The following is a 27,162-nucleotide window of genomic DNA, read 5'->3' as shown; positions in this document are numbered from 1 at the left end:
AAGCCTTTATTTATGGTTGGCAAGTGCTTTTTGGCGCTAAAATTGCAGTCAAGTGCAGCAATTGTTTCCAAGCGGATTCAACTATAATCAGTTAAAATTCATTTATTTCAATAAGTAATATAAAACAGATAGGTTAGATTTTGTATATGCATACATATGTACATATGCACACGTGGTTATTAAATTCTCGCTTGGCTGACTTGCTGAGTCAACAGAGAGTTTGTACGCGGCTTTTGGCAAACGCAAATAACTAGTTGCAAACTTGACCACTCGACCACATCTCGGCTATGTACTTTTATGGCTATATTTACCATGATTTTAATGAAATTGCCTTTTTCATACACACACATATAATTACACAGCTTGACTTCCCACCAGAACGTATTTTTTTAAGAATCACGCACATTCATGCTATTTATTTTATAAAAAAATTCACAACCGAAGTACTTTACGTGGGTTGTATTGTTGTACGAACACCATTTCAGTGTGCTAGTGGGCAAAAAGTCTGTTGAAAGACGGTCGCAGTTTTAAGCACACATTTTTAGCCAAACAACATTGATGTTATGATTTAGCGATTTGTTTCCATGAACAAATTTATTTTTAAAACCCTTTCCCTCGCCAATTTCCATTATCAATTATTTATTGCTATGCTGTTCTTTATAATACAGCCACAGCACTAAACTCGCATTTACATTTTTTTGTATGTGCACCATCATATTTATCTGCTCACCACCTGATATACATATATTATGCTGTATCAATTGCAAAATATTTCTCCCCTGTTATGTGGACATTTGAATTCAACACACCACGAAAAGTGTTTGAGACACAATTTATTTTCTATTAGTAGTTTTTTATTTGCCGGAAATGTGAAAAATAGCTACTGACGAAAATAATTCTTTAATTCACAATTTTAAAATGGGCAAAATCTCAAAACTAAATTATAACCCCTCAGCACTAATTAACACTCAATAAACTCATCTCCTGTATGACATTATGAACAATCCATCTGTCATAAATAAACATTTCGGCAAATAGAGTTTAATTTGAAAGCAGAGTGTGCAAGTAAGCTTCAACTTTGTGGTCAAAGTGAGGCATTGTGCCCGCCGCTGTTTTGTCAAGATAATAAATTGTTAAATGCAATTTGTCCACTACAATGAAGCAACCTGAAAAAATTACCAAAAAACCGCAAATACCGCAACACTCATTTAGAATCGTTTGCAAAAAAAAATGGCTAATGTGAGTTGTTTGGCGGATTAACCACATTTCCTTGTGAAAAAATTACTTACGTATATAACCACATAGGTATATACATATGTACATATGTAGTATGTTCATTAAATACAATTTTCTTTTTTAATTTTTTAAAATTCCTAATAAATTCTTCTTTAAAATTCGAAAAAAAATTAAATTACTTATTCATTCTTAATTTATATTTCATTAACTATAACAAACTGTATTCTCAAAATTTGAAAGTTTATTTCAGAAAAGCATGTGTGTACAATAGCATTATTCGAAGTATTGCCTATCTGCGGCTATAACATTTTCTCATATTTCTAGCATTTTGTGTATTCCATCCCAAAAACACTACGCCAGCTGGGTGTTTAATAACTCGTTTCAATGTGAACCGTATTCAAGCGAGGGCTTTATGCAACGAATGGCAAAAGAGGCAGGCTCTGGGTTATAAAGTGGGCAAAACTTCAAAAACCTGCTGTGTAACTGGTCTTGTAACATGAGGCCAATCGCTGTCATGATAGAAAATTATTGGCTTGTGTAGTCGTGAATTGCGGATGTTTTTCGCAAATATACCAGGATGACGAGACGGCTTGAATTCCGAATAATTGTCCGTCTCTTCGTCCGTCCGTCTGTCCACACGTCCGTCAGTCATATAACAGTACTTTTAAATCAATTACTGAATATGGGTAGGACATTAATTTTTACCCCCGAGATAGTATGAGAAAGATTTTTAGGAGCCGGTGTAACAATCGCATATATCTTCTTCTTAATGCGTAGACACCGCTTACGCGATTATAGCCGAGTTAACAACAGCGCGCCAGTCGTTTCTTCTTTTCGCTGCGTGGCGCCAATTGGATATTGCAAGCGAAGCCAGGTCCTTCTCCACTTGGTCCTTCCAACGGAGTGGAGGTCTTCCTCTTCCTCTGCTTCCCCCGGCGGGTACTGCGTTGGATACTTTCAGAGCTGGAGTGTTTTCGTCCATCCGGACCTAGCCATGACCTAGCCAGCGTAGCCGCTGTCTTTTAATTCGCTGAACTATGTCAATGTCGTCATATATCTCGTACAGCTCATCGTTCCATCGGATGCGATATTCGCCGTGGCCAATGCGCAAAGGACCATAAATCTTTCGCAGAATTTTTCTCTCGAAAACTCGTAACGTCGACTCATCGGTTGCTGTCATCGCCCAAGCCTCTGCACCATATAGCAGGACGGGAATTATGAGCGACTTATAGAGTTTTGCTTTTGTTCGTCGAGAGAGGACTTTACTTTTCAATTGCCTACTCAGTCCGAAGTAGCACCTGTTGGCAAGAGCAATCCTGCGTTGGATTTCCAGGCTGACATTATTAGTGGTGTTAATGCTGGTTCCAAATAGACGAAATTATCTACAACTTCAAAGTTATGACTGTCAACAGTGACGTGAGAGCCAAGTCGCGAGTGCGACGACTGTTTGTTTGATGACAGGAGATATTTCGTTTTGCCCTCGTTCACTACCAGACCCATTTTCTGTGCTTCCTTGTCCAGCCTAGAGAAAGCAGAACTAACGGCGCGGGTGTTGAGGCCGATGATATCAATATCGTCGGCATACGCCAACAGCTGTACACTCTTATAGAAGATGGTACCTTCTCTGTTTAGTTCTGCAGCTCGAACTATTTTCTCCACGAGCAGGTTGAAGAAGTCGCACGATAGGGAGTCGCCTTGTCTGAAACCTCGTTTGGTATCGAACGGCTCGGAGAGGTCCTTCCTGATCCTGACGGAGCTTTTCGTGTTGTTCAACGTCAGTTTACACAGCCGTATTAGTTTTGCGGGGATACCAAATTCAGACATCGCGGCATAAAGGCAGCTCTTTTCGTGCTGTCGAAAGCAGCTTTGAAATCGACGAAGAGGTGGTGTGTGTCGATTCTCCTTTCACGGGTCTTTTTCCAAGATTTGGCGCATGGTGAATATCTGGTCGGTTGTTGATTTTCCAGGTCTGAAGCCACACTGATAAGGTCCAATCAGTTTGTTGACGGTGGGCTTTAATCTTTCACACAATACGCTCGATAGAACCTTATATGCGATGTTGAGGAGGCTAATCCCACGGTAGTTGGCGCAGATTGTGGGGTCTCCTTTTTTATGGATTGGGCATAGCACACTTAAATTCCAATCGTTGGGCATGCTCTCGTCCAACCATATTTTACAAAGAAGCTGATGCATGCTCCTTATTAGTTCTTCGCCGCCGTGTTTGAATAGCTCGGCCGGTAGTCCGTCGGCCCCTGCCGCTTTGTTGTTCTTGAGGCGGGCAATTGCTATTCGAACTTCTTCATGGTCGGGTAATGGAACGTCTGCTCCATCGTCATCGATTGGGGAATCGGGTTCTCCTTCTCCTGGTGTTGTGCGTTCACTGCCATTCAGCAGGCTGGAGAAGTGTTCCTCCATAATTTAACTATGCTCTGGGCATCAGTGACTAGATCACCTTTGGGGGTCCTACAAGAGTATGCTCCGGTCTTGAAACCTTCTGTAAGCCGCCGCATTTTTTCGTAGAATTTTCGAGCATTACCCCTGTCGGCCAGCTTATCAAGCTCTTCGTACTCACGCATTTCGGCCTCTTTCTTCTTCTGTCTGCAAATGCGTCTCGCTTCCTCTTCAACTCTCGGTATCTATCCCATCCCGCACGTGTAGTGGTCGATCGTAACGTTGCGAGGTAGGCAGCCTGTTTTTCTCCGCTGCGACACGGCACTCTTCGTCGTACCAGCTGTTCTTTTGCACTTTCCGAAAACCAATGGTTTCGGTTGCAGCTGTACGTAAGGAGTTTGAAATGCCGTCCCACAGTTCCCTTTATACCGAGTTGTTGACGAGTGCTCTCAGAGAGCAGGAGTGCAAGCCGAGTAGAGAATCGTTCGGCTGTCTGTTGTGATTGCAGCTTTCGACGTCGAACCTTCCTTGTGTTTGTTGGCGTGCGTTTTTGCTGCACAGAGGCGAGTGCGAATCTTAGCTGCAACAAGATAGTGGTCCGAGTCGATGTTAGGACCTCGGAGCGCACGCACATCTAAAACACTGAGACGTGTCTTCCATCTATCACAACATGATCGATCTGGTTGGTAGTTTTTCGACCCGGAGACAGCCAGGTAGCTTGATGAATCTTCTTGTGCTGGAATCTAGTACTACAGATAACCATATTTCGGGCCCCGGCGAAGTCAATCAGCCTCAACCCATTTGGGGATGTTTCGTCGTGGAGGCTGAATTTACCGACCGTAGTGCCAAATATACCTTCTTTGCCCACCCTGGCGTTAAAGTCGCCAAGCACGATTTTGACATCGTGGCGGGGGCAGCTTTCATAAGCGCGCTCCAAGCGCTCATAGAAGGCATCTTTGGTCACATCGTCCTTCTCTTCCGTCGGGGCGTGGGCGCAAATCAGCGATATGTTGAAGAACCTCGCTTTGATGCGGATTGTGGTTAGACGTTCATTCACCGGAGTGAATGATAGTACTCGGCGACGGAGTCTCTCTCCCACCACGAATCCAACACCAAACTTGCGCTCCTTTATATGGCCACTGTAGTAAATGTCACAAGGACCTACTCGTCTCTGTCCTTGTCCCGTCCATCGCATTTCTTGGACGGCGGTGATGTCAGCCTTTATTTTTGCGAGGACATCAACCAGCTGGGCAGCGGCACCTTCCCAATTAAGGGTCCGGACATTCCAGGTGCATGCCCTTAAATCGTAGTCCTTATTCCGTTTGCCATGGTCGTCATCAAAAGGGGGTCTCTCATCCGAGGCTGTTTTAACATTTTCATTGGTATTGTTTTTTACGTGGCGGGTCCCAAGCCCAGCGCACAACCCTTGTAGGGAATGTTTCGCCTTCTCACTTTAGCTCGCCTTCGAACGGATGTTCTTAGGCTACCCAGAGGATACTTGGTCAAAGACCGGAAGTAGTGAGCTGCTTGAGCCATGTGTAAAAGAATCGTTTCTGGCCACTCCCAAGTGAATGGCGATCAGAGAACTTTCCTCACTTGCGTGAACTTCTACACATGACTCCATCCTCCATATCGCATATATAGCATTTATTTTTTTGAAGATTATCTCTTCGAAATGTTTGACGCGACTACGTCTCAGATAGTCCATCCGCTGAGTCCAATTTTCAATGACTCGTTCGAACATTTCGACTGATAACTGGCGAATAATATGCGTGTTTTGATCCAAAGCTTGAATCGAAGTTGGATTGTCTGCATAGACTTTAGTCTTGAAAAACGTGAAATTATCTACTTACCGAAATGTTCTTTGAATAAATCCGTTGTTTTATGCGATGTGTGAGAAGTGGCGCCGTCTTGTTGAAAGCAAGTGTCGCCGAGATTACAAACTTCGACTTCAGGCATCAAATAGTCGGTACGCGGTGGTCGCGATAACGGTCGCCGAAAATATACGCACGAACACATCAACTAACATGCAAAACTAATAGAAAGTGTTTTAAATCAGTCTTACGAGGAGCGTATGACTTCTGATAAAAATGATTTTTAAAATTATCAGAACGCAAAGGTTGGAATAGTTTTTTTATTTAATTGTTTGTGTAAATGTTTATTTCCTGCAATTTTTTATTCAATAACTTTTTGCTTTTGTTTTGTATTTTTTATGTTATCACATATGAGGTGTGCACATTAAAATCCACATTGAAGCTTACTCAACCCGATGACTAACTCGAAGACGCTGCCATTTGCGCTGATATAATATTCAGCACGGCTCGTGTTGACTGACTACCGGCTTGCGCTTGACGCCCAAGCAAACATAAATATGTATGTGCGCAGTTACTAGCGAATAACTATAAACTACTATAGGAGTTGACTATTCATGGAAAACTGTTACGCAGCTCCATCAAAGCCAAGTCCAACGAAAACAAAACTTAATTAAGTAGTATTTGCTTTCCGGTTTTCTATTTTAGTTACTCACATTTAACTGTGCATGTATATGTGATTTGCCAATGCTGCAAAACAAAACTTTTCTGAGTTACGTTTTGACTTTTAGTTTTTGTTTTGGTCGTATTCCGCCGAACGCTTGCACGATATAAACGACGATCTGTTCTCATATTACCTTTTTCGTGGCTTGCTGTGTTTTGTTTTGGTTGTAATCTTCTATGCGCCAATATTTTGCGTAAATATTATGCCATGTTCTTTGTGTGTAAAGGTATTCAGCAATATTGATTGTATAATAAATCGCGCTGGCCAAGGTTACGTAAAAAAATCTGTAATAACATTTGCAAGCTTATACGTTCGAACTAATGTTCACTAACTTCAACGCGCCCAGAGCTCTATGAATTATAGAAAATTACAATGTAATAAAAAACGGGATTTATAATGATATACCGTCCGACATAAATTTAACTCTGGAGTGGAAATGTTATCTTTATTCCGATCAGATATGTTTTCCATTTACCAACACCGTGCCTTAATATCGGGTTATCCAATAGGGATGATATGATTTCTAAATTTCGTTTTGGTCATTTTTATTATGTCATGATCTGTAATCAGTAATGTTTACAATTTCATCATGGAAAGAATACGCATGAATAACGTTTACAAATTATTCAATTTTATTATCAAAATAATCGTTCTCCAAATGCAACCTCTTGTGCGCCCTTGCATTTTTATGGTCGTAATAATCGTGCAGCTGTGCTCGCTATTCGTCGAATTGTTGAAAATTTATAGCGTACATTTTCTTTACATAATGTTCAAGTGCCAATAAGGCAAAAAAGTGCTCGATTTAATGAAAATATTGCTATCAGGTCGCAAAGGCCGCAAATTGTCGATTCCAAGACGTTCTCAAAAATGGAGACTGTCTCAAACCACAACTTGGCGGTTTTGAGGCTCACTTTCATCTGAGTGTTGTGGCAAATAAATAAAACTGTCCATTCTGGTGCGAAGAAATCCAAAAATTATTCATAAAAACCTCATACTCCTAAATTGACAGTTTAGTGTGGTTTTTGGTCTGGTGGTATCATCGGTCCGTACTTCTTTGGAAATGAAGCTAGTGGGATTATTTCAAGTAATTGTGACATTGAATGTCCCCCACGAAGTTGTGATTTAAAACCATTCGACTACTTCTTGTGGTGTTATTTGAAGTCTCTTCTGGCTTTATAAGTCAATATTTCGATAACAATATGATTTAGTGGAGAAAATACTCGAAATTAGGGTCACCGAATTCGTTCCTGCGAAAGTAGCCGTGAACTCTATTTGAATGACGTTATACTTCACATGAAATAAATTGGTATTTGATTTTCCTTAACAATTAGTGTTTTTTTTAATTAATTCCAATATAAAACGCAACGTCTGATCTGGAATAAGTTCATCGGAACATATTGACTACAAAATCTTAAGTCGCGTTTAGCTGTTTTGAAATATGGCTCTCATTAATGTAGATTTTTCTCGCCATAGTATCTGCGACTTTGACATTGAATGCTGAGTCGTGTATTTCGTTCGTTAAACTTTGTACTGAAAATGTGGTTTTATCGCAGAAAAAATGCAAAACACGTTTTATATTAAACCGAATGAAATATTAATTAATCTTAGTCATCACAGCTACTTAAAGCATTTCTCCATTTCTGTGTGTTACTAATTTATAGTGTTTTTTGTTTACTTCACCATTTAGCGTATTCTAATTCGATATTCATGAATAAAACGCTTGTGAGCATTGAACGCTGACTGCAATGCGAACGCCTAGGATCTACAAATTTGGTTTACTCGCGTGAATCATAATTTATGCCGCTACACAAGGTGCTGAGTATACAATGCTCTCATTTCACACATTCTAATGCTATTTTTTTTTGTTGTTTCATATTTCCTACTGTTCTGTTCAGTTGTGAGGGGATTTGCTGACATTTAAGTGCATGTGCACTCTAAAGAGGAAGTTGTGTTGCTACTTATTCAGGTAGGAAAACAATTATCTTCCCAATGTGTTCAAGCAATTCGATGCTGCAAATACGGATAATCGGCTGTGGTGAGATTTGAAATTGCTTTTCTATCGTTTATTGAATTTTTAGTTTGGCTTTTTGCCTTCTTTCCTTTGAACTGTTTATTTTCTCCACCTTTTTGCAGTCTACGAATGAGTGTCAGGCAAGACATTCATCAATTGTCAAGTTGTCAGTTCGTTAGTGTGACTTGTGTGAAATGTTTTACCCATATACCAGCTGTCATAGCCACATCACCGAATTTTGTTATCTCTTACCATCACGAATGGGTTATTATGCTGGTAAACACGATTTCACTTTTCGCTGTCAGTTTGTAATTACTATTGTTCTTTGTTTTTTCCCATTAATTATTATTGTTTTTATTATTATTTTATAACAGACGGTTGGTTTATTTATATTGTCTCTTTTATTTTCGGCCATTTTGCTTCGCTTTCATGGCTTTTTTAGGCTTTGCGAGAATTAGTACTTGTGTTATTTTGTTACCTATGATTATTTCTCTAATTGTTATTATTCCGAAATAAATTTGCTGTATAATTGCTGTTCATCAAGCATCATGCTCTCTAGCTTTATGTTAAAAGATGACATTCTTATTTTTCTGCAACTAATTGTGGTCAATGACTCAACTGTAAATATCTTTTAGATTGTTTCTAAGGTGTAAACATGTTATGTGTATTTATTTTATCTTCGACTGCTGTTAATTTAACAAAAAAATATAAGTAAGGAAAATTAACTGATGAGCAAATTCGCTGAGACATACGAATAGATGAAAAAATTGATGGTGATGATTGTATGAGTCGTACTCCAGTACGTATGTAGGTTGCTTTTTATATTTCGGGACTTGGCAACACTATTGTTGCAATCTAGAAACCCACAATTTCATTGTCGAGTTTGACATTTTTGATGGTATGCCCTCTCGGAACATTTTAATATACGAGCGCTATTTCTGTTGACAGTAACTTAAAATATTCTTCTCGACCAAAAAGTTGATATAATAGCGAACATTTTCGGGCGACTATTTTTTACAACTCTCAAAGTGGATTAAGAGTGCTTAGATGAATTTAATTCAAGTTTTAACGATGAAGCCCCATCAAGAACCAGTGGTTATCGATGGTATGGTGAATTCAATCGAGATCGTTGATTGCCAGTTGTCTTTCCAGAAATCAAGAAAACTAACCGCCGAAGACAGATCACTCTTCACCACGTCAATGCTAGCTCTCACACATCGACTGAAACAATTACATTTTTGAGTACTCAAAACATTAATTTAATGAGCCATGCACCCTATAGCCCTGCCTGGGAACCGAATGACTTCTTGTCAACGTTTTGCGACACCTGAAGAGGCGGTTGATGTATTTAAACGCATGTTTTGGTGATGCCTCAATCAGAGTGGCAAAAGTGTTTCGAAAATTGATTCAAACGCATGCCAAAGTACTTATATAGATCTTAATAAAGAATAAAAATTGTGGTCATAATTTATCGACCCGGAGCTAGTTAATGTTTAATTGGTAGAAAAGTCTGTTCACTGGTTGATCGTTCCAAATGGTTGTATAAGGTCCAATAGAACCTGTTTTGACTAAATAATAACTTTCAAAGAAAATATAATTAAATTAAATTTATTCTATATAAGTGCTATATTATTTGTTGAACACACCTTCTTAGTTTTGTTTTTTAAATATTTGAAATATTTGAAAAAAATTAAATAAATACCCCATTGTACTTTATAGGATATGTCAATATATCGAGCAGGGTATAACTGTTTACTTATTTCTTTTTTCAATTTCATCTTTGTCCAGTGTACCTATTCTCTCACTTTCTCTCGATTGTTTTTGGGTTTAATATTTCTATGGTTACATGTTTATGGATTTGTACAGATATTTACCGTTGTATATTCAACTTAGTTGTCGTGCTAGATTTTTCGTCAACGCCTTTTTGCAATCCCTTATAAAGTATATTTTAATTGTTATTATCTAACTTTACTTTAATATACTCGTACGATGACTATAAAGCGACATGTGCAATGACATTATGTACTTTATTGGCTCAAAAAATGTAATTAACAATGCCTGGTAGGTCTTCTTTCTATTTCTTTTTATTCATATTAATGCGATAACTCACCGTCCAGTAGTTGTATATTTATTATATTACATTTTGTTTGTTTTTTGTTGTACTCATTAATCGTTTAATTGCAAAAAAAAGTTTTCAGTTCAGTTGCACCATAAATATGTACTTACTATGCTTATATATGGAGTCTTGAGGGATTTATTTAGCTTCTCACCACAACTAATTACAACTAAGCGAATATTAAACTATGTTGACAATAGTTGATTTAGAGTCTAATTATGCATTGTATTAAGCATAAACCATATATATTATGTGAAAATTAAATTTTAATTTAATTTAAAATTAAAATGTATATGCATTAGGGATATTTCGCTTCGTACTCTGAAAAATAAGTTGATAGACACATCTAAGCATGAGTTCTCAATTGTAACCGAAAGGTCATCCGCCTAACGGTTTTCTATTCTTCTATTATTATCAAATAAAAAAATTCATAACTCACTTCCAACTACTTAAAAAAATATCTCGTTCCATAAATTTGGTTGGAGAAAGAAAAAAATAATAATTTTTAATTACAAGGCACTTATTCTTCCTGGAAAGTTCCAGCTACTTAAAAGATAATTTTTGTATATCAGCAACGTTTCTACAAGACTATGAGATTTGCAATTTTAAAATATGCTGTTTCATTGGGTTCAGAAATTAAAAAAAGCCTTAAAATAGTCAAAATTCATCTTGTAACCGATTAGGCATATGTTGTGCTACGATTTTTGCTTGGTGAAGAAAGGCATTTTTCCATATCACAAAAAGTTTACGTAACCCCTTGGTTTTCTATAAACTATTATAATTGATTTTAAGTCTTAAGTTTTATTGTATCTTCCTATGGTATTTGGGTTATTTATTATAGTAAAACTGATGTAAAATATACAAAATCAAACTTGGTAGGATTGAAGACAGTGTATAAACACTTATAAAACACTTTTATGAGGGATCCGCTTACTCTCTTGTACGAATTCAACTCGTTAACACTTAGCGTAGCTAGCCTTGAGCGCACAAGATCTCAGGGCTATATCTCCGAAACTATTATTGGGATCAACTTGGAAATTTAGAAAAATATTCTAGAGGTGTTGGAGAATTTAATAAGACAATAAAAAATCGATTTCTTGAAACCCGTAAACCCATGTAACCCCTTAACGTTATATGGTAGTTGTTCGTTTGCCATATTATTTTTGTTAAGGGGTTAGGGATAGTCAGAATTTTCAAAAAATAAATTTTTTTTTGCATTTTCGTTAAGTGTAATATCTTAAAAATATTCTCTGAAAATGTCGCGTTGATCCGATAATTAGTTTTTGAGTTATTCGACAAATAACAAAGAGAGCTCGTGCATGTTTTTTGAACTGGTGACAACTGTAACTCGGAAACCGCTCAGTAGATTTTAATGAAATTTATACAGCTTTAAGAATACATAATAAACTCGGGCCTGATCGAAGGATTTTTTTTTCAAAAATTTCGAATTTTTATGGTTAATTAACTGTTGATTTTTTCCCAAAAATTTAGACAAAAATTTCCTGAGCCTGCCATTTTTTATTTTTTGAACAAAAAAAAAATCCTTCGAACAGGCCCAGGATTATCTATTTGTAAAACTAATTTTTTTTGTCCAATTGGTTTTAGATGAATCTCCAAGGACTTATGGTTGTCACCGCAAGTACCTTTTTTTGGAACTGGGTCCACACAAACAACTATAACTTTTGAAATGAATTTTTTTTTTGAAATTTTCGTGACTTCAAGTCAACACATTCTATAATAATGCCATATTACTACTTTTGTAAAATGACACGATTTAATAGCAAAAAAAAAAATACTGAAAATTCTCATTTTTTCGTGCCTCTGACTACCCCTAACCCCTTAATTTAAATAATTTTTCTCCCGAGCCGCTCTTTATTTACGCTTTTATTAAAACACTCGTTGGTGTTAACCAAAGAGTTACATATACCGTTATCTCGGTCAACGTACAAATAAATCAAAGTAACAGTGGCCTCTCCTCCAAAACAAAGCAATAAAAAACCTGAAATTTGCATCCACACACGCTTACAATTTATTTATAGGGGCTCCGACTGACTTTGCAGCGCTGGCCTAAAGTTGTTTTATTAATGAAGTTTTTCATACGCATTATTGTTGCTTTGTACAGCACATGGCCGTCAGCTTTGCATGCATGAAAGGCCTGACATGCCAACATGCATATTTGAAATAATAATAAATTACATAATGAAACTGTATTGTTGTAACGTGCATTGTGTGTTGTAATAGAAATTTAACAATATGCCGCTGGGTAAGCAAAAAAAAATTTTAATTATAAATAATTTTGATGGCCAATTGTGGCGCTTTCCACTTTCGAAAATATAAAGTGTGTGTTTAGGTTAAAAATTAACATTTTCCACCGCACTTTAAAATTTTTCTATATATGTATTTATTTACATGTACATATTAGAAATATAGTATATGTAAATGCTTTTTATTTGTTTTCTGCATTTCCCATCTATGCGCTAATTTATGACGCGTGATACAGGTCAATAACTCGCTGCTGATTGTTGGTGTCGGCTCGTAGTCGCGTCAGCGTTTTTCGTTGCTTTTTTATTTTCCAGCGACGCCAATAAAGTCTGCTCATTTGAAAGGCATTTTTATAAGCATTCTCTTGCGAACGTACATAACATACATACTTACATATAAACTAGTATAACATACATTCCGACATACTTTTATGACATTCATCACTTCCATAGTTATTATGCGAGCAGCAGCAGTTGTTTTTGTACGCCAATGTCAGCTGCAACTATGCACACACACATACATATGTATGTATGTTTTTTACGGAGGTTTTTAATTTTGGTATTTTGGCTTCAGAAATAAAATCAAACAATTTCCGAAATGACTCACCACCATTTTAATTCAATTAAGCTTGTTTCATCACCAAAAAGAAAGTGAGTAGCAACACCAAATAACTGTATAATATTCATGAAATTCTTTCGCAATACTGTTATGAGTACTTTGACATTTCTCGCGTAATTTTCGATGTGACAAAATGTCACAAAAGGCAATTCCAAAAATATCCAAAAATAAAAAACACAAAAAACCTAAAACAAATCGCGTGTCATCGCTCCCAATAATTTGATATTTCCATTACCCAGACTTCGCGTTCCGCCGCAAAAGTGATAGCAAAAGCAACCTAAATTGTATTAAAGCTCAATTTCATGAACTCTGGCACTCAGTCGCTTAGTCGTGTAGACATAAAGGGTGTCCCAAAATTAACGCAATATTTTAATTTGCGGTCATTATGTGACAGAAAAGTACACGGAAATAAATTATCAATATTTCTTTATCGCCTTCAAAGTAATCCCCACCAAATGTAATACACTTATGCCAACGATTTTTCAAGTCCTCGAAGCACTTTTTGGGATGGCCTTCAGCTCCTTCAGCGAATTTTGTTCTTCGATCAACTGAAAACGGACAGAACGAACAAAACAGTCACACGAAGCCAAATCTGCTGAATACACATTGTACTCTTGCTGAAAAAAAAAACATTAGCATAACGAATTGAGCAAGAACGCGTTTCATATCAAAAATATCCACCAAAATCATTCGAACGGACTCGAGAGAGATGACGCACTCTCTTGTCATCTCTCTGACTCCTGCCTGACGATTTTCAAGCACCATATTCTTTACTTTTTTATTAACAAGCCGTTCAAATGAGAATATCGAAGCAGTGCGTGAGAGTGTCCTTGACAATCCATATACCTCAATTCACCGTCGTGGACAAGAATTGAAAATTTCAAGAAGCTCCATACAGTTTTTAAGGGGTTATGCAGCATAGTCTTGGAAAATTTCGACAAGCGAATGCGTATGTGTCGGAAAGCTGTGTAGGCCATCTGTCCGATGTGTTATTTCATAAATCACCCAATCCTATGTACTTTATGATTCAATTAAAAAATCTCAATCAATTACTATCTAATGCTAATTTTGTGCGTTTGGAACAGCCTTTAAATACACACTACATGTGAATGTCGCATGTGTCATGCTATAGAGCATCTATATGCCTACTTTCCTCCTGTTTTCCTATTCGCACCGCTCTTCTTATGACTTGTAGCATGACTTACGACTTTTTCAAATGTTTCCGCAAACTGGTTAAGTCTAACGCCTAGTTAGGGTAGTTTTATTAGCTCACAACACAATAGGTCCTTTAACTTGCCTCCTTTTTACTTATGTATATAGTATATGTATACGTTGTTAATAGCTAGTTATCTAATCGAAATTTCGGCGAATAGGATGTAGGAAGATTCGGTTTGAAGGGTGTGCAAAAAAAGTTCGGTATCAGATGGGCCCTGTATAGAAAATACAGCTTACTTGTTGTTTCGTTAAAAAATTACGAAATTCGGGTTTGCTATTCAATTTTATTATTGAATTTTCGCATCCAAATAGGCCTCTGTATTGGTGATTAGCTCTATAATGTCACTAGATTACTTTAAAACGAACAGTTTCTTGAGTACTCAGAATAGGAAAAAGTCTTGAGAGCCAGTTTCGGAGAATACGGTTGATATGGAAAAAAATTCGAAGGCCAGTCCATGCAATTTAGTCATCGTTTCATTGATTTGTGTGACGGTCACAATAAAACAGTACGTTTTGTCGCGTTTGCTGGGGGCTCACCTTTTCAGCAAGTCTCTACATATTAATTCTGTTGTCCAAAACTTAAAATTTCTGAAACATATTTTTTTAATTTTGAAAATTTTCGTATGACAGCACTAAACTATTTCCATCTTGTCTGTAAGAATCGTTTACCGGATAATAAATCGGTTAGAGCCGACTTTTGCATTGGTTTCTGTCCTGTTGTTGTACAATTAAATATAGGACACTACAATTATTAATTCTCTCCGAACAGCACACGAACATTACAGAGACTTTTTCCGGCAGAAATGTGCTCGGAGGTGGCATCAGCCGAGTGCTGTATTAAAAGTAAGGAGGCGCTTTTGCTTGGTAAAGTTATGTAGATATGCCTGAGAATACTATTAGGCAGATCTCTGTGGAGGAAAATTTAGCATAAAATTAATTTGATACAAATTTTAAAAGAAACAAGTAAGGAAGGGCTAAGTTCGGGTGTCCCCGAACATTTTATCCTCTCGCATGATAAAGTGATAATAATTAACATATTTTTTTCACCCATATTTCGTACATGTCATCAGGGTGTTAAGAAAATATTATATACCGAATTTCATTGAAATCGGTCTAGTAGTTCCTGAGATATGGGTTTTGGTCCATAAGTGGGCGAGGCCACGCCCATTTTCAATTTTTAAAAAAAGCCTGGGTGCAGCTTCCTTCTGCCACTTTTTCCGTAAAATTAAGTGTTTCTGACGGTTTTTGTTAGTCGGTTAGGGCACTTTTAGTTATTTTCAACATAACCTTTGTATGGGAGGTGGGCGTGGTTATTATCCGATTTCTTTCATTTTTGAACTATATATGGAAATGCCTGAAGGAAACGACTCTATAGAGTTTGGTTGACATAGCTATAGTAGTTTCCGAGATATGTACAAAAAACAAAGTAGGGGGCGGGGCCACGCCCACTTTTCCAAAAAAATTACGTCCAAATATGCCCCTCTTTAATGCAATCCTTTGTGCCAAATTTCACTTTAATATCTTTATTTATGGCTTAGTTATGACACCTTATAGGTTTTCGGTTTCCGCCATTTTGTGGGCGTGGCAGTGGGCCGATTTTGCCCATCTTCGAACTTAACCTTCTTATGGAGCCAACAATACGTGTACCAAGTTTCATCATGATATCTAAATTTTTACTCAAGTTACAGCTTGCCCGGACGGACGGACAGACAGACATCCGGATTTCGACTCTACTCGTCACCCTGATCACTTTGGTATATATAACCCTATATCTGACTCTGACAAACAACCGTTATGTGAACAAAACTATAATACTCTCCTTAGCAACTTTGTTGCGAGAGTATAAAAATGAATTTCTTTCATGGCAGAGAGATGGTAGGGGAAAGCTGAATAATTATGCGATGTAGAATATATTTTTAATTCTACTCAAGTTTTCTGAAGCTCTCTTCAGAAGTTTTGAAGAGGTGAGAGATACCAGTTTTTTATGTCCCAGGATTTCAAGGATTTCATTCACTCTTTTTTAATGTAGTATACATATATATATTTATATAGGCAATATGCTTTCAAAGAGCGATAATGCATTTTCTCACATACCACCAAATGCGTGCATTAGTTTCTGCTTATTCATATGCCACTTTTTATTCCACTTGAGGCTTGGCGCTTGTTTTTTCTTCTCAACTGCGCTTACATACACTTCACTCCCTGTCCGCATTGCTATTTGCACACCCGCTTTGCTAGCTTTTCCGCTTTTCGCTACATTTCCCTACTAAACCTTTTGTTCCACTTGTGTAAGTGTGTGTGCTTGTTGGTAAGGTTAGATGTGTGTAGACAATATAAAAATAGAAAGTTCAAATATGTACGAGTGTGCCACGCTGTCAACAGAAAGCCAGAGGCAAGCATGCGAATGAATAAAGCACAGCCAGGCAAACGCTTAAGTACCGCCGACGACACACGCCTCGTGAGCAGCGAGTAATTTTCAGGCTTTTTCAGGGTTAGTGCACTTGGCTGCATTCTTTGTTTTTGTGTGATTTTTGTTTTGTTTTTATTTTTGCTTCTATCAGCGCTGACTTTGCGCTGCTCTTTTGTGTGCGATTTTTCATGAGATTTTGTGTAACTTATTTGAAATTGCAAGATTTACTAGTTTTATTGCTGTTATTTTCATTCTTTGTGTGTGTTTTGGACTTATCTACATATTCTTCTACATTGCTTTTGCTTATCGGCTGGGTTTTCCACTTTACATATTTCGATAGTTTTCCAGCTATTCTTTGTTGTATATTCTTTTACATCAACTTTTTTATTTAGTTCCAGTTAAGAGTATGTACATATTAACCTGATTTTTTGTTTTACTTTTTTGTTTCTTTACATATTTCTTAATCCATTGTAATCTTACATACAACAGGTTTTTGTTGTTACAGCTTTTGTTTTAACATTATTCAGCTTGAATGTTATTCACTTACTCGTAAATATTTTCTTATCTTCTGAAAGCGGGAGACAACACAATGCGATCGCCGCGTTTTGTTTATCAATAATTTTACAAAGAGCAACAAAATACAGTAGAGAGCAATAAAGCAAGGCTCCCCGTGTAATGAGGATTTAAAAACAGTCCGAGTGGCCAATTTACTAAGTTTGTCAGGAAATTTTTAATTCTCAGAAGTAAACGTCGGAGACTCTAAAAACTATATATTCTTCTCCCCAAGAAACTTTTCATTTGTCAGAACCGCCGATATGAAACCACTACAGCATAGAGCTGCCATACAAGCTGAACGATCAGAATCAAGTTCTTGTATTGATAAGTTTTCGTAGTTTTACATGGATTATTGTCTGAGGCATCTCCGAAGAATTTGTGCAGAACGGAACTAGGCTATTAAAATCAAGTTCTTGTATGTAGACTTTTTTATGTATGGAGTAACCAGTGCCAACGAAGTTAACGCATTTTCTTGTTTTTTAATATACAATATTAGGGATTAGAAAGCACTGACAATATAAAAAAAATTTAAAATTTAATTTAAGGGTTTGCTAATAAGTAATTGATACAGATAGACATACATATTTTCGGAGTTGAACGAACCAAAATTGACGATTGTAAACGGTCAGTTGTAGCTGGCTCATCAGCAACAAAGGTCTATGCATGGTCTTGACACTAACATACATCACCCAGTTAGCCAACTGAAAACGATTGTCAAACAAATAGGTTTATTTTGAATGCGAATGTGTCAGCTATTCCTCTAGGAAATTAAATAAATATTAAATTTCGCTTTGTCGGCTCTTTTGCTTATAACACATGTCTCATAGAATTTCCGAAATTTGTATTTTTTTAAGCCAATGAATGTTATAAACTTCTCTATAAAAATTATGATTTACTATATAAATATGGTTTCCCATATCTTTATTTTCTTTGGTTTCCTGTTTCCCTGCCCGTTTATAACCTATTACTTCGAGTATATGTATGTATATAATACATTTACAATATTGCTATATTCATTGCTTTTTATTGCATGCCATATTTTAAATTTGCTAATCAGTAGTTAATCGCAAAAAAATCATTAACAAAAACATAAAAATCCACTCATAACATTTTCAACTTCGAAGCCTCAAAGTTCATTCTTTTTTGTTAATCATATGAATTGCGTTAAGGCTATATCTACTCGATTAGCAGCTGACAAAGCCGCCAACATAAGGTTTGCATGAAACTGGCAAATGGATTGAAGTTTAATTCAGTGGAAATTCACGTAATTGAAAAGAACACTTCAAATGCGGGCTGCATAAGATTTCAGAGTTGCTCGCTAACTGAACGGCTTTTGCGCCCATACATTTGTAATGATCAACCATTTGCTTGTGCGCCCGCGATGTCTTCAGAAAAGCAAATCTCGATCTTGTGTATGCTGTATCATACCTTTAAAAATCTATCTATATACCTATATAAATATGCAAATATTTAATATGGAAATCACATACAAATGTTGAACTTTGCACACCATGGCGTATGCGCAATGCTCACAATATCATAAATGGGTATGAGTGGTAGGAAAGTACTTCCTTCACGCTGTTATTTTTTATGCCACGCATTCCAGTTTCTGGGCAGTTTGAGTTGCGTTCGCGCACAATTTGCCACCAACAATCGATATTTCCTGTCTGCTTGGCCGCGTTGCCAGCTGGCCCGCTATGTGTTTGCTATCTTTTGCCAAAATGACAACCATATTTTACGCCCATTTGACTACGGTTTGCCATAGCCACTACTACTTTATTTCTCCTTCGTTAGTTTCTTCTCTGGTGCGATATGGGCGTTCGTCCCACTCAAAGCCAATGAGCAGGTGTTTGCGATGACATTGCTTCTCAGGTATCAAGTATGACTAGTCATCTTTCACAATGGTACTTGAATAGGAAATAGCTTTAATTTTCGTCTGATGATTTGGTACGAACTTTTTTATAACCATTGTAGAATTTTTCTTTCAGTAGAATATTGGATGTTAAAGTTAATGTTATTTATTTGAGTTAGAGAGACTTCGAGTTATGGAAAGAAATTTGTTTGACATTTCACTTCTATTGCCAATTCAGGAAATCGAGGTATGGAGAACTTCGATTTATAGAAGTTCGAATGACCGAAGTTCAACTATGTTATATTTCCGCAATAATAATATTGCTATCTAAAATCTAGTTGATACTTCCTTTTAACTAATGTTATAATATTATTTCTTTTTTCATCTGCAGGAAAAACATAAACAATTGAGAGTATTGATGCATTATTGGTTTTCGGTGAGTTATTTTTCAAATTAAACAGCTGATAGTTTGGCATATACAGTGACGGAAATTGAAATCCGGACAGTTAAAAAGTCATGGTTTTTCTTATTTTTTCGGCCAAGTTCCTTAAATTTTGATGTTTAATATTGCTTGTGCTTATTATATTTCTCTGTACATTTAAATGAAAGAAAACAAATTAACTTATTAAAATGTATTTTTTGTTATTTTTGTGTATTTTGGTGTTTTAGTAGTGAATAACAAATATTTACATAACTTTAATGCTATTTCTTTTGCAAAAATAAATTTTAATCGTCAGTGAATATTAAACACTCCAAAACTGTAAAAACTAATATTTTGTTGAGCCTCCTTTGCTTTCGGCATTGAATTTGACAAATTCTGAAATGTTTGTGCTGCTTTTGTGATTTTTTGCGGATCGTCTAGCATTGAAACCAGCATCCTGGAACCTGTTTCGTATAGTTCTAACAGCGGTTTCGGTTCAAAGGTCTTCTATGATCTCCATCCTGTTGTCTTCAGTGCTTTTGAATCGATCCTTTAGACTATTGCGGTCTATTTGTCGATCCTCCCTAGAAGATGTTTTCCTTGTTGCTCCAGAGCCTGGCTTACTACTCAGAGCTACCCACTGCTTTGAAATTTTTTCAAAAAATCCCCGACGGCAGACTTCTTGAATCCTACTCTTTCACTGATCTTCCGTATACTAAGACTTTTTACGCAAAGTTAAAATCTTGCTCTTATCCACAGTAGTAATTTTTTTAGATTTGGCATGTTTTATATATATTTTTTTCACTTTCTAAACTGTAAGTCCCAAAAATAAATCAATAATTAACGAAATAGCACATATTTCTTTTATTTATATAAATTAAAATCCTTTTTCAATCAAATCTATAAATGCTACCTGGCTACTTGTCCGGATCTCAATTTCGCCACTGTGCATATCTAAATAATATTGAGATTGTTTACATTACGGTAAATAACGGTGATTTATAGAAAATTACCACATGAAATGTTTTCAGAACATATTCTTTTATGCAATAACATACGAAATTGAAATTTAACAAGTAAGGAAGGGCTAAGTTCGGGTGTCACCGAACATTTTATACTCTCGCATGATAAAGTGATAATCGAGATTTCATTATACGTCATTTACATATTTTTCAAATACCGTATTTGTGTAAAGTTTTATTCCGCTATCATCATTGGTGCCTAATGTATGTATATATTACACAGAAAAGGCATCAAATGGAATTCAAACTAGCGTTATATTGGAAGAAGGCGTGGTTGTGAACCGATTTTACCTATATTTCGTACGTGTCATCAGGGTGTTAAGAAAATATTATATACCGAATTTCATTGAAATCGGTCGAGTAGTTCCTGAGATATGGTTTTTGGTCCATAAGTGGGCGAGACCACGCCCATTTTAAATTTTTCAAAAAAGCCTGGGTGCAGCTTCCTTCTGCAATTTCTTCCGTAAAATTTAGTGTTTCTGACGTTTTTTGTTAGTTGGTTAACGCACTTTTAGTGATTTTTAACATAACCTTTGTATGGGAGGTGGGCGTGGTTAATATCCGATTTCTTCCATTTTTGAACTGTATATGGAAATGCCTGAAGAAAACGACTCTGTAGAGTTTGGTTAGCATAGCTATAGTAGTTTCCGAGATACGTACAAAAAACTTAGTAGGGGGCGGGGCCACGCCCACTTTTCCAAAAAAATTACGTCCAAATATGCCCCTCCCTAATGCGATACCTTGTGCCAAATTTCACTTTAATATCTTTTTTTATGGCTTAGTTATGACACTTTATAGGTTTTCGGTTTCCGCCATTTTGTGGGCGTGGCAGTTGGCCGATTTTGCCCATCTTCGAACTTAACCTTCTTATGGAGCCAAGGAATACGTGTACCAAGTTTTATCATGATATCTCAATTTTTACTCAAGTTACAGCTTGCACGGACGGACGGACAGACGGACGGACGGACAGACAGACATCCGGATTTCGACTCTACTCGTCACCCTGATCACTTCGGTATATATAACCCTATATCTGACTCTTTTAGTTTTAGGACTTACAAACAACCGTTATGTGAACAAAACTATAATACTCTCCTTAGCAACATTGTTGCGAGAGTATAAAAATTTAACAAAAACATTTGGTAAAGAATACATATGTATATACGAAACAGGCTCGCCGATATTTCATGTTTTTTATAATCGAAAAACTGGAAGGTCATTGTTCAAAGAAACGTATGCAAATAAACAGAAAGAAAAAATTAAAGCAGTCACTTGTTTTGTCTTCAAGTAACAACTGCAGACAATATGAAAATTGGAGAGAGAGAGAATGAGATGAGAAATAAACGTTGGAAATAAACTGATTAACCAATTGAATTGAGCGGCTACACTTTAAAAAGCTTTAAATAAAAAAAATATTTCAAATATCCTATAAAAATGTTAGTATATTATTAAGGTCGAAATAAGCTACTTCATTTGTTGGCTTATTTGTTGGCATCACTTTAATAAACATAGTCTTTCATCATAATGCCATCTGGAAATATAAATAAACTAATCAACGATATTTTATGAATGTCAAAATTCTGGGTATTTAGTAATTATTTTTATTTTTTTACTGAAAGAACACATGCACGCATTTTAATTGTTTATTTTTTTTAATATCTATGATCTTGAGATTATTATAAATCCTACAACATTGCGATCTCATCTGTCAATTGAGTTGTCTTTCTAAATTTGTTTTTATCTGGAAATAAACATTATTTGGCGCCTTTGAAAGCAAAATAAAAAGAAAAGAAGAAGACCGATCGTCAACTGAAATGATTTGTCATCCAAATTGTTTTATTAGGCACTTGCTTAAATTTTAGTCACCGATCGCGTTATTGTTTTTCAAAATAAGATGGCTCATCAAGTCGATGTTTTGAGTGCTCAAAAATGCAGTTATTTCAGTTGATGTGTGATAGCTTTGCTACCATGGTGAAGAGCCATCCGTTTTCGGCGGTTGGTTTTCCTGATTTCTTGAAAGACGATTGGCAAAAAAATCACTGTTCTGCATTGTTCCAGAAGTATAGTTGCGATATGTCCAGTTTTTCCAAAAAAAAAAATTGCTTGGAAGTGCATCGTGAGCGAACAACTTGTTTTGGATTCTGAAAACACCTATACAGTCGATTGCTGTTTACTTTCGGGCTCATATGATCATAAATCCACAACGCATCATATTTCACGATATCATAGACATTTCGTTGGACCAATCAACACGAGCCTGCTTTTGAGCGATTGCTAAATTATGTAGGGTTAGACCCTACAAAGCGAACAAATTTTCGTACAGTTCAATTTTCATGCAATATTAATTGTATGCTAGTCCCAGTATTGTCCATAGTTATCTCAATCTCACGATAGGTTACATGACGATCTTGCAATATCAATTTGCGCACAGCATGAATAGTTTCCAGAACAACAACTGATTTAGAGACCTTCCCGAAATTTGTTTTGGAGTGATCCACGATCACGATTGAATTCACCATACCATCGATAAATACTGTCCCTTAATGGAACTTCATCGTCTAAAATTGGATTAAGTTCATCGAGGCACTCTTGATGAGTTAATCCATGTTAAAAGTTGTAAAGAAAAAATTGCCCAAAAATATTCGAGATTTCATTCCATTTTTTGATCGAGAAGAATATTTTAAGTTACTGTAAACCACAGAAAATGTTCTGAGAAGGCATACCATCAAAAATGTCAAACCTTACGATAAAATTGTTAGCTTCCAGATTGAAACACAAATATAAAAGGCAACATACATATTTACGTATATATTCACCTATGTATAAATGTAGATAGTGAAAGTATGTGAAGTGGGCTAACTAAATAAATTCGTCGTAATTGAATCATACATATTTACACCTACTAAATAGAAGTCTTTATGGTCCTTTGCGCGTTGGCCACGGCGAATATCGCATTCGATGGAACGATGAGCTGTATGAGATATATGACGACCTTGACATAATTCAGCGAATTAAAAGATAGCGGCTACGCTGGCTAGATCATGTCGTCACTCCAGCTCTGAAAGTTTTCGACGCAGTACCCGCTGGGGGAAGCAGAGGAAGAGGAAGACCTCCACTCCTTTGGAAAGACCAGGTGTAGAAGGACCTGGCTTCGTTTGGAATATCCAATTGGCGCCACGTAGCGAAAAGAACGCGCGCTGTTGTTAACTCGGCTATAACCGCGCAAGCTGTTTCCACGCCAGTAAAGAAGAAGAAGATAGAAGTAGGTAGAATTTAAAAAGCTCAGATTGCATTGTGATTTCCTTGATCCAAATTTAAACGCTGAAACCGAAAACAGAATTTGTTTGACCACTCTACTAACAAATACATATATATATATACATGAAGTAAACGTGAGAAATGGTTTGTTGGTATGGTTTCAAAAAAAGAGATTGTATCGAAATTGACATTCATATTCTTATTATGTCTGCTATTAACCTCGGGCTATGGTATTAGCTTCGTAACATTAACAACCATTAATTTAGTCATCTAAATTTAATAATCCTACAATTAGCATGAAGTACCTATTTATTATTTGCACGTCTATTAACATCTACATAGGTGATATTATATATACTACGCTAAGTACTTAAAATGACTGATACTTATTGGCATATGTATGTATGTATGTGTGTAATGAACGAAATGGGGGAGTTGTCATATAATTAGTCATTTTATTGTCGGTCAAGTGGCTTTTAGAAAAAGCGGTGCACGACATGTGCTTCCATATAACATATATCGCATAAACGATAACAATAACAGGCAGAATGAGTCGGAGTTAATTGTTATATATGTTCACAAGATTGACAGCTGAGTTAAGTAATTATTTTTACATGGCTTACAAACATTAATGGAATATTTTTGTAGGTTTTCATTTCACTTTCAGAATTCGTAAAATATCAGATGTTTACTTAGAAATACGTGATACTTACAGGTCACAGCGTCTTGCCCAGTAAAACTGATTCTGCTTAAAATTTATTTATATATTTCGCATATGAAATTTGCGTCTATAAATTTCCAATGTATTTGTTCTACATAGCTTCTCAGATTTTTGCTTGAGATTATTTCACAAACTTTTGTTTCCTGCCATCCGAACTAATAAGGAATTTTTATGTACAAGTCTTTCAGGAACACAAGCAGAACCCTAACTTTTTATACTCTCGCAACAATGTTGCTAAGGAGAGTATTATAGTTTTGTTCACATAACGGTTGTTTGTAAGTCCTAAAACTAAAAGAATCAGATATAGGGTTATATATACCAAAGTGATCAGGGTGACGAGTAGAGTCGAAATCCGGATGTCTGTCTGTCCGTCCGTCCGTGCAAGCTGTAACTTGAGTAAAAATTGAGATATCATGATGAAACTTGGTACACGTATTCCTTGGCTCCATAAGAAGGTTAAGTTCGAAGGTGGGCAAAATCGGCCTACTGCCACGCCCGAAAAATGGCGGAAACCGAAAACCTATAAAGTGTCATAACTAAGCCATAAATAAAGATATTAAAGTGAAATTTGGCACAAAGGATCGCATTAGGGAGGGGCATAATTGAACGCAATTGTTTTGGAAAAGTGGGCGTGGCCCCGCCCCCTACTAAGTTTTTTGTACATATCTATATACTACTATAGCTATGTCAAGCCAAATTCTATATAGTCGTTTCCTTCAGGCATTTCCATATACAGTTCAAAAATGGAAGAAATCGGATAATAACCTCGCCCACCTCCCATACAAAGGTTATGTTGAAAATCACTAAAAGTGCGTTAACCGACTAACAAAAAACGTCAGAAACACCAAATTTTACGGAAGAAATGGCAGAAGGAAGCTGCATCCAGGCTTTTTCAAAAATTGAAAATGGGCGTGGCGCCGCCCACTTATGGACTAAAAACCATATCTCAGGAACTACTAGACCGATTTCAATGAAATTCGGTATATAATATTCTCGTAATACCCTGATGACATGTACGAAATATGTTTCACAACTACGCCTTCTTCCAATATAACGCTATTTTGAATTCTATCTGATGCTAGCGGAATAAAACTTTACACAAATACGGATAATGAAATCTCGATTATCACTTTATCATGCGAGAGTATAAAATGTTCGGTGACACCCGAACTTAGCCCTCTTCCCTACTTATTAGACATACGTTTAAATATACATACATATACATATACCTGATATAACTAACAAGCCTTAAACTCTTGTAAAACTCATGAATGGGTCAGTCCCATCTCTTTATCTGATATTAAATTTAACGTTCCCTTTTGCTCTACCAGGCATTTTAGACCCTTACTTTAAGAATTTTCTAGAACAAATTTTGAATCAAAAGAACCATTCCGCCGTATATGTATGTCATGATTTCAATTCTCATTCCATTCTAACAGACTCACTTTTTACCATTTAAAAAAATGATTTTATCTTCTCTTTACAAGTATCATTTAAAAATAATGAACTTACTTAAATCTATTTCTTAATTTTGGCTGTTGAAATTTTTGTTTTCGCGGATTGCGCCCCTCGCGTCGGTTGGACGGGAGGAGGGGTAATCGTTGGAGTATGTCCTAATTGTGAGACCTTTACTTAGTTCTAACCACTTGCAAATTTGCCGCAAGAGTATAAAATGTTCGGTTATACCCGAAGTTAGCTCCTTCTTACTTGTTCTTACTTAAAATTCAAAACAAATTCTATACTACAATATAATATTTTTTTGAGTTAAGAAATAGGAGAAAGGTAACCTTTGTCGCTGCGAGGTAAAAATAAAATGTTATTGCCTAAATATTTTCACTACGCCCATAATTTGACCTTAACTTAGCCCACTACTCACCAAGCGTTGATTTTTAACCCAATTTCCATTAATAAAATTAATATGCCACCGTTATTCATCGCCATCATCACCAAAGCACGAGCGTCAACAGCCAAGTATATTCAAATTACTTATTAAATATTTAAAATTCATTTCCAATTACACCCTTCATGGCGCTCGGCCCGGCTGTTCACATACATCGCCATATGTGGCTGTCACCTCTCTTCACGTCTAATCCGATCAACACTTTCCGAAAGCGATGAGTCAGTGAAGAAAATTCCTTGGTCAATATTTGCATAAATATTTAATTAAATCAACCATAAGAGGATACTCAGAAATACAACCACTATTATTTATATCTGTACATACATGTGTGTAGTTATGAATATTTTTATACTCTTGCAACATGTTGCTACACGAGTATTATAGTTTTGTTCACCTAACGGTTGTACATACGTATCACCTAAAACTAGTGATGGGATTATGTATACGAGGGCTGCTTTATATATTCTGGTCTAGGGCAACACTAAGTGTTGCCAGGTTTTTAATCTGACATTTCCATTGGAAAGTTTGACATTTTTAGCATAACATCACTCAGAACGTTTTGTCATTTAATCGTGAATTGTTTTATTTATCATCATCTCTCATCATCTCGGCCAAAATTGGAATTAACTCGTGAACATT

The 27,162-nt window shown here is 36.3% G+C and overlaps 1 protein-coding gene across 2 annotated transcripts in view; it reads left to right on the top strand.

Annotated features, from left to right (window-relative positions):
- Positions 1–27,162, top strand: part of LOC120772089 (transmembrane and coiled-coil domains protein 2) — a 66,700-nt gene that overhangs the window by 9,182 nt on the left and 30,356 nt on the right. For both annotated transcript variants that reach the window (XM_040100494.1, XM_040100510.1), the window contains exon 2: positions 19,593–19,637. The gene's annotated coding sequence lies outside the window, so the exon portion shown is untranslated. The remainder of the gene's footprint in view (positions 1–19,592; positions 19,638–27,162) is intronic.

This window comes from Bactrocera tryoni, chromosome 1 (assembly GCF_016617805.1).
Source record: "Bactrocera tryoni isolate S06 chromosome 1, CSIRO_BtryS06_freeze2, whole genome shotgun sequence".
NCBI classification, from domain to species: domain Eukaryota; kingdom Metazoa; phylum Arthropoda; class Insecta; order Diptera; family Tephritidae; genus Bactrocera; species Bactrocera tryoni.
Note: the sequence above shows the minus strand (reverse complement) of the source record. Positions and strands in the feature narration are given on the sequence as shown.